The following is a 7,582-nucleotide window of genomic DNA, read 5'->3' as shown; positions in this document are numbered from 1 at the left end:
GCCTCCCTCTATTTTTGAGAAATATTTCACTCCCATGAGAAGTTTGGACAGGTAACCACCTTGCCCATAACTGTTTCAACAATCGAGGTTGTGGGTTCTCTACGCATAGCCTTTCCATGTGATTTATGACTAGCTGCATCCATATATATATATATATATATATCTTTAATATTCATGAGGCCTTCACATGGCCCATAACTGAGTAATTTCTTTTCCAAAGAGAAATATTTAAAAGTTTTAACATGGGATATTACATCTTCCCTTCCTTGAGAGAAACACTATCCCGATGTTTCGAAGTCCTCGGACACGTTGGAATAAGCTTCTTTCATAAAAAAATTATCATCGTAGGTAGGCTCTTCTAGGCTAGAGTGCTTCCACTACACTTTAATTTGGATGATAACTCGCTTCCACAACATTACTTCTCTCTGATCTAGTATACGTATAGGTTTAACCAAAATTATTTGTCTGGTTCAACCTACATTCAAAATCAACAAGCTACTATTAGTTCCAGTCAAATAACAAATTTGTAGTACCTACATCTATATATTTTTAGCAATAATTTACTTGTATAGCATGCCAATCAATAATGTGTATAGGATCATCAATATATTTATTTAATAACAAAACATGGAACACATTATGGACATGTATGTGATTGGGTAAGGCTAACTGATAAGCCATAGGCCCAACATGGGAAAGGACCTAAAAATGCCCACAAAATCAAGGGGCTAATTTTTCATAGCTTCCCCACTGAAGGGTGCTCTTCTTGGGTTTTACCCATGCATAAAAATGATCCACTACTTGAAACTCCTGATAGCTTCATATGTTATCCACATAAGCTTTATATCTAACATGTGAAAATTTCAAGTTTGTTCTTATTTTCTTCACAATGTATTCCATTTTTCTCAACATATTTAGCCCTAACTTTAATTTATCCTCTGGCCCAATCCAGTCTGTAGGTGTTTTTCATCTATGTCCATATAAGACCTCAAAGGGACTCATTTTAGATAAGCATTGTTGCTATTATTGTAATTGAACTCTACCAAATGAAGGTAATCATCCCATTTTGTTGGTTGTTGGATGACATACATTCTAAGCATGTCTTCAAGCACCTGGTTCACACGTTCAATCTGTCCATCCGTTTGAGGGTGGTATATGGTATTGAACTGTATCTAGCTACCCAGCCCTGTGAATAATGCATGCCAAAAGGCGCATGTAAAATTTGACATCCCTATCTAAAATTACCACACAAGGCATCGCGTGTAGTCGGAAAATTTCTCTCATGAAAATGTGAGCTATATGAATTATTTTGTAAGTAGATTGTACCAATATGAAATGTGGAACCTTGCTTAGATTATCAACTACCACCATTATGGAATCATTTTGTCATTCATTTTTTGGTAAATTGGTAATAATGTCAAGTGTGATAACTTCCCACTTCATCTTAGTTATAGGAAATGGGTGTAGCAACCTACCTATATGTTTATCCTTAGCTTTTAACTGATGGAATTCCAAACGCTTTTTTAAGTACTCAACCACTTCCTTCTTCATACCCAACCAAAAGTAGTCCTTTCTTGGGGGAGTAATTAAATTTTGATAACCCTGTTGAAAAGTGTAACTAGGCTCGGTCTTCATAATGACATGTAATTATGATTTTATGTAATGAGATATAAAGAAGAAAAATAAATTTATTGTATTGCTTTCTTCATGGGTTTCATGAGCAAGAGATTTTATTTTTGAGTCAAGACTCCTATTCAGAGTCTTTAGGAATTATTTTTCATCTAGTCATAAAATGATAGAGTCATTGTCATGTAATGAAGTCATGTTACACTTTGTATAGAGTCAATATTGTCTACGTAAATTATCCTCCAATACCTTGTCACTTCTCCTCTTCAAGTCAACCTACAACGATGGAAGAACATACTAGAAGAGGGCGACCTCACTACTTGTCATCATTTTTGCCTAAGTGTCATGAGTTGATGTGTATAAGTAGCCTCAATCGGCCTCACTTAGAGGCAAGCAACTCAACATACATTCGGTGAAGAAGTGTGAAGAAGAAGGGCTACAAAGAGAATTAATATGGAAAGTTTCTTCTAGGCATAGCCTAAAATGTTTCTTCTCGGGCAGCAAAGAGGAGGTTTCTTTTGTGGTAGTGAAGAGGAGTTTTCTTGTGGGGTAGTGAAGAGGAGGTTTATTTTGGGGCAATGAAGAGGAGGTTTCTTATGGATACAGATCTAGTAACCAAGATAGATATCTAGAGACTAAGATTATCTACAGGAGGAAAGTGAGGTAATAGAGACCGATTTTCTCTACGAGAAGTTGAGAAGAAATAGTGTGAAGCATAGAGATCGATTTCCTTTAGAAGGAGCCGAGGAGAGCAGTTTGAAGAAAGTCTAGAAAGGGAAGAGGCATAGCATCAAGGTTAGTGACAAGGGTTTTGGGAGGATAATAGAGTCAATGGTCTTTGTCATGGTATTGGTACTCATCAACTAAATATCTAGAAGAAGAATTTTGATCGGGTTTTCCTCTAAAGAGGTGAGAGGTTTTGGCCCTGGATGAAAAGCCTACATACTATGTCACTTGTCTTTTATTGTACATATTCGTAATTGTCTTGATGAAAAGAACACAATAATAAACATAATGAAGAAAAGACTAGAAGCGACGAAGTAAAATTATATCACAAGCAATTATGAATCAGAGAAATCTCTTAACTATTCATGCCCTAGATTTCACAACATGGTATTAGAGCTTAGGTGCTAAAGTCAAGAAGGGGCATTGAAAGGAAGTTGACACATGAGAATCAAGCTTCAAAGAAGGATCAAAGTAAGTCAACTAACACCAAGCAAGAAATCAAGATTTACTCAAACCCTAGATCAAAGAAATATACTCTAACAAGAGTCTTAATATTATCTTCAAGAAGGAAGCAGGAAGAAAGAAAGAAACCCTAGAAGCACTCCAGAGATCATCGCTCATACATCACAAAAGAGGTGGAACCTCTTCAAATTTAAGGAAGATTAGATCGAAAGGAAATATTCTCTCTATTGAAGAAAGGATCTCATTTGAAAAGGATCCTCCTAAAGAAGGCAATATTCCCTCACCAAAGTAAGAACCTTCTTAAAGGGATCATCTGAAGAAACAAGTTTTTCATCAAGTTGAAGATTCAATCTTCACAAGTAAGTACCTTTTTAATCTAATCTAGTAAAAATTACTTCATGTTTCAAGGAGAAACTCAGACATGATAAATGAAGTCATTTATCATGTCCTTGGAAAGTTCTCCAAGCCATCCAAGGAAAAAGAATTATCTAAATACATGGAAAGGGATCTCAATGTTCAAAATATTCTTAAGGAATCTATTAAAGATCCTCTCATTTCCTATGTATCTGAGTTGGAGACACCTAAAGAAACATATGATAAGCTGGTAGAACTTTTCTCTAAGAGAACGATACAAAAGTTTAGATCACTTAGATCTGATCTATATAAATTGAAGGTGTCAAAGGATGAAGGGATATCATCATGTATTTCAAATCATCTCAAATAAAAGGGAAATTGCAGGATCTAGGAGAGATGGTATCTGATAACAAAATGATCTCATTTATTCTAAATGCATTGAGTGATGAACAAGGTAATCTCATATCTACTAGGGAAGAGGAAGTTATCCCATTCATCAAATTATGGTCTCTCTGCAGGGTAGAAGAAGACATGTTGAACAAATAAAGTAACAAAATACCGAATAGAAGGGATCAATCAGTGACAAGAGGAAAAGGGAGATTTGGAAAGTTTGATCCCCTAAATAAAAAGAAGAACATGGCTAAGGAAAGATGTTATGGTTGTCAGAAACTTGGGCACTATAGAAGAGATTTTCCTAAATACAAGAGGGACATGGAAGAAGGCCATATTACTAAGGAAGTGAAAGAACTCGAGACAAAGAAGCTTAAGGAGGAAGAAGCAAAAAGATCTCTACTATGAGTGAGATGATCTTCTTCACTAGAAGGTACTTTTTGCTTGAAATTTATAGATAGGAGGCGATGTAAATAAGATAGGATGCATGAGATTAGAAAATATCATCATGATAGAAGCATTAGAAGTAACAAATCTTGACATGAGAAGAAGAAAGGATGTCTCGAATAAATTCTATTAATTACAAAGAACGGGAGCTCTTAGAAACCTCATTAAAACCTCAAGTGATACTTATAGAAACAAGTAGATGTCATCATCGACTGGGATCATCATATAATAGTTAATAAGGAAACATCTGCCAGGTGAGGATATGAAATATCGTCAAGTCTCTCTAATGGAATCTTCATCAAAGGATTCACCGATCTAGAAAGAAAGCAAGTGTTGCATCAGTAATTCCAACTCATGGTATTCAAGGGATAATGGTATGATGACATAACAAGAAAGAAGGTCTAAAGGATAAAGTTATTTTATTCAAATAAAGTTGCTACAGAAATTTTGGATGACCGAAGGGAAATATGAGGTATGTATGATTACATAGGATATTATGGAAGTAATGTCATATGGTTGCAGATAATATGGATCACTATTTCCATCTTGGGAAATATAATCAAAAGAAGAAAGGATCTCCTCCTCTAAAAGATTTCAAAAAGGAATAAGTTGCACTAGATGAAATCAACATAATATGTTCTCATACGAATCATGAGGAAGCTAACTACAATTGAGGAACTATGGTTGGAAGCTCCTCGGAATGAATTATGAAAAGAAGGAAGAGATGGTGAAAATATGTAACAAAGGTAGAAGGAATTCAATATTCAAGACCAAGAAGAATTGACTAGAATATGTCCGAGAAAGATATGAATACTTTGATAGGAGTCAAAAAAAGATGGAGACCCTTAACAATGGATATCTTTGGGAAATGTGTCAATCTCCATATAGGATGTTGATACCTATAGGAAGATGTCATGATGAAAGACCATCACAAAGATAATTTTGATTTAAGTGTTCATCTCTTATTTCTGAACTAATTTATGGATGGGATTATGTAGCACTTCCAAAGGGAAGATCTGTAGACGACTTCCGAGAGGACCATATTGAAGGATGTAAGATCCTTCTGGAAAATATGGCATGAAAATGAGAATAACATGAAGCAAAGATAGATGAAAAACTGATGGATCACTTTCTAATGAAATGACAACATGACTAACTCATGCATGAAAGTGATGGATGGTCTATTCCCTATGAAAAAGTCCCTGAAATATGAATACCCCATGAAAAAGGAAATTTATAACATCGAAGAAGAGAGGAGTTCTTCAAGAATTTGGTTGTTTCACATGAGAAGTTGTTGTAGGTCCCTAGTTAAGAGGCACCCTGAAAATAAGATTCTTACTTGGAAGAAACTTGAAATTCCTGAGAAGAGAGGGGGCGTAGGTACATTCCTTTTTCGTAAGAATGAGTACATTCCTTTATTGCAATATGCCTCCCTATATGGGATGGAGAGATAGACATGTCATTCTGGTCTTCACCTGGGAAGACAAAATGGAGGATTGCATAATCATTTGGAATCCAATACTCATTGAGGATGAGATAGGGTATCCAAGAGAAGAGTAGTCATGGAGGACCAATATTCCTTGAGGGATGGTGAGTCTAGGATAAGAATAGTCCTCATGGAACACACCTTGAGTACTTGGGTAGGGGATGTTTTGAGAGAGACAATGATGAGAGTGTCTATAAATCATTGGTCTCACCAACATTGAGCTCAAATCTTTTGGAGACAAGGAGTTGTTATTCAAGGCCTTTCTATATAATAATCTTGGTTTATATGATGCTATACAAATGATTTATCAATCCAAATTATTCTTATGAGAAATTTTTCAGATTGAGAAAGTCCAGGTACTATTATGAATATCTCCGTAGTTAAGAGTGAGTGTTGAAAAGTGTGACTAGGTTCGGTCTTCATCATGACATGTAATTATGATTGTATGTAATAAGATGTAAAGAAGAAAAATAAATTAATTGTATTGCTTGCTTCGTGGGTTTCATGAGCAAGAGATTTTACTTTTGAGTCAAGACTCCCATTAAGATTCTTTAGAAATTATTTGTCATCTAGTCATAAAATGATAGAGTCATTGTCAAGCAATGAAGTCATGTTACACACTATATAGTGTCAATATTATCTATGTAAATTATCCTCTAAGACCTTGTCAGTTATCCTCTTCAAGTCAGCCTACAATGATGGAAGAACATACTAGAAGAAGTCAACTTCACTACTTGTCATCATGTCAGTCTAAGTGTCATGAGTTGATGTGTATAAGTAGCCTCACTCAACCTCACTTACATGGAAGAAACTTGACATACATTCGATGAACAAGTGTGAAGAAGAAGACTTACAAAGAGAAGAGTGAAGAAGTAATAAGGAAAGTTTCCTCTAGGCATAACATAGAATGTTTCTTCTATGGAAGTGAAGATTAGGTTTCTTCTGGGGTAGCAAAGAGGAGGTTTCTTCTCGGGAAACAAATAGGAGGTTTCTTCTGGGGCAACAAAGAGGATGTTTCTTCTAGGGAAATGAAGGAATGATTCTTCTGGATACTTGTTATGGGTAACTGACATAGAGATCTAGAGACTGATATTATCTAGAGGAAGAAATTGAGATCATAGAGACTGAGTTTCTCTAGGAGAGGTCGAGAAGAAACAATGTGAAGTATAGAGACAAATTTTCTCTAGAACGAGCCGAGGAGAGCAGTTTGAAGAAAGTTGATAAAGGGAAGAGGAAGAGCATCAAGTTTAGTGGCAAGGTTCTTGGGAGGATACTAGAGTCAAGGGATTTTTTGATGGTCTCGGTACTCACCAAGTGAAGGTATAGAAGAATAATTTTGATTGGGTTTTCCTATCAATAGGCGAGAGGTTTTGGCCCTGGCTTACAAGCCTACATACTATGTCACTTGTATTTTATTATGCATATTAGTAATTGTCTTGATGAAAAGAAAACAATAATAAACATAATGAATAAAAGATTATAAGCTAAGACGTAAAAGTATATCACAAAAAATTATCAAGTAGAGAAATATTTTAACTATTCATGCCCTAGATTTCCCAACAAACTTGAGTGGTCGATGTAAGGTATTTTATGGTACTCATCCAGAATTAACTATTTTAGGCCTTGATGATTAGGTATATAAAATCAGTTGCTAGAAATTAACACATTATCATTATTAATGTCATACTCCAGCTGTATCTCATTGATGTTTTATTGTTTTACCTTTTTCCATAAAAATTTGTACTATGGTTCCCTTGAAACAACATTCTTAATTTTCTCAATAAAGTTAGTTTTGGATTGACTGAATGAAATTTTATATAGAGAATCCAGTTTTCTGCTTAAAACATCTACCACCTGGTTTTTCATACATTTTAAATACCTAATGTCGAAATCAAAATCACTTAAGAAGAAAACCCAATGTGCTTACCGTGCATTTAATTTGGGTTGTTTAAAGTAATTCGTTAAGTTGTTATGATATGTCCTCAATAAAAATATTTTCCCAAGTAAATAATGCTGCCAACCTTCACGGTGTGCATCACCACTTTAGCTCTAAGTCATAAGATGAGTATTTATGTTCATAATAGTTTAATT

The sequence above is a fragment of the Pinus tabuliformis genome, chromosome 6 (assembly GCF_031772625.1).
Source record: "Pinus tabuliformis cultivar Carrire ecotype Pingquan chromosome 6, CPIR1, whole genome shotgun sequence".
NCBI classification, from domain to species: Eukaryota; Viridiplantae; Streptophyta; class Pinopsida; order Pinales; family Pinaceae; genus Pinus; species Pinus tabuliformis.
Note: the sequence above shows the minus strand (reverse complement) of the source record.